Source organism: Limulus polyphemus, unplaced genomic scaffold (assembly GCF_000517525.1).
Source record: "Limulus polyphemus unplaced genomic scaffold, Limulus_polyphemus-2.1.2 Scaffold6530, whole genome shotgun sequence".
Classification (NCBI taxonomy): domain Eukaryota; kingdom Metazoa; phylum Arthropoda; class Merostomata; order Xiphosura; family Limulidae; genus Limulus; species Limulus polyphemus.
The window spans coordinates 47,433-49,570 of NW_013672140.1; positions in this window are offsets into that span (position 1 = coordinate 47,433).

Genomic DNA, 2,138 nt, shown 5'->3' on the forward strand with positions numbered 1-2,138 from the left:
ATCTTCCTACCGGAGGCGTAGCTTGGCACGGGCACGCGGAGCCTCTTGCCCCGAATCCCCAGAAAAATCAGAATAGAAAACCATGATCGGTATCATACTGAAACGTCGAACATTTCCATGCCTATTAGCCCGAGCCCCGAACCTTTTAAGCACCTAGCGACGCCTCTGGTCTTGCCTAACCTTGAAACTACACTGAGATATATCATCTTGATAGATGGTTAAAACCCTTGATTCGTCTATCCCACGATCGATCAAACCCAGGTAATGAGTGTAGTATCTTTTACTTTGGCCTGGAATATTTGGTGATTTTGACTCTCGACTCTCAATCTGCAGGCCGCGGGATCAAAAACCCGTCCTCGAATATGCTTACTCTTTCAGCCGCGGGGGGACGTTATAATGTTATGGGCAATCCCACTATTCGTTCGTAAAAGGATAGCCAAACAATTGGCGGTGGGTGGTAATGACTAGCTGCCTTCCCTATAGTCTATCACTTCAAAATTAGTGGCGGCTAGCGCAGATAGCCCTCGAGTAGCTTTGCACGAAATTAAACAAACAAATAAACAAACTTTCACTATGACCACCAGGTGTCAAACTATAAAGTTACATGTCTTATTATTTCAAATGTGTCATATTCTGAAAATATTCACATCCATCTATATAGAAGAACGACTGCTTAATATATTGTATTTATGACAAAGATATCTACCATCCACGCGAAGGGACTGACTGTTACTCTTCTAATACACCCACAGCTTAAAGTAGGGCAACATTTTGTGGTATAGCACGAATCCAGAGCTCTCCCATAGAGCCAATCTGCGCCCTTGTTAAAATAAGCAACATAAGCTGCTGGTCAATTTTACAAAGGGATATCATAATACAGAATCTATATTTCATACCCACGACTTTCAAACAAACACCTTCCGATGTCCAACATAAAATTCTTTAAATATTTCTCAAGACATTTAAACATATCTTTCTTTTCGTTTAAAATAAAAATCAACACCCATATTGGCAACCATAACAAAATCTCAGTCTCAGATGACAGCTGTTAGGGTTTTTGAGGGATTATCTTATTATTATTTTATAGCTAAGTTCTCTCAGAAGATTGCGCAGTCATAACATTGACAAAAATGGCCCATTAAATTGACAATTAAGACCTATAAAACAATAACACTTGGTAAGCCAGAAGGACGGAAAGCCTAAGGAATATTAACGCACAACACCAGCTGTCAGTGTAGATTTAGGCTTATCCTATTTTCTGTGAAGTTGTTCTTCATAAAGGCCTTCATTTCTGACACCTTGTTGAAGCAAAGTAGAAATTCTTGGCGTTCTCTATCAACGCTAAAAGGTGTGTTGAGTTAAATCATTTTGTATTCATATTATTGCACCCCCCCCCCCAATGTTGTCACGTCAAATACCAATGCTATCTGGGATTGTATCAAAATTTCTTTGGCTACGCATTGTATAAGTAGAACTTTACCCACCTCTGCCAATCATTCATTTCCCAACCCTATTCTCATTAAATTAACCTCCCCTTTCCACCCCTACCCCTATCTGTACAGCCTTCCCCCTATAGCGACCTGTAGGAAGATGATTGAACGGGCGTTTTCAGCATGGCATGAGCTGGAAGAAAATCTGTTGCACCATCTTTTTAAAGAAATGTTTCTAGCTCAGATATTGAAAACACATTTGGAAAGTTATTATATGTTGAATTATTTGCTCCAAGTGAATAATCTATATCGTACGTATAAAGTCTTCACCACGAGATCACAGATTTTTTGGCGCAGGCCAGTTTCACTTTCAGAACAGACCGACCGGGATCAGGATACGTTTGGTTATTCAAACCCAGGATACGTTTTCCCATTCGAACCCTTAGCGTTAATGATTTACTTCTGGAGGTTTTCCTTGGGAGGAGAGTAAGTAGGATACAATAGGAACCCAAGCTGTAAGAGGCTTACTTTATCCAATATTTTCTTTTTTTTTTAGAGTAAAAACCAACCAAGGTCAAATCACCCAAGGACCTCGGTCAGTCGCAATTTGCAAGAAGCTTACTTTGAACTTAGCCCAAACTGTAAACTAGAGGTTGTGTGGAATTTAAATTGTAAACTAAAGGTTGTGTGGAATTTAAATTGTAAACT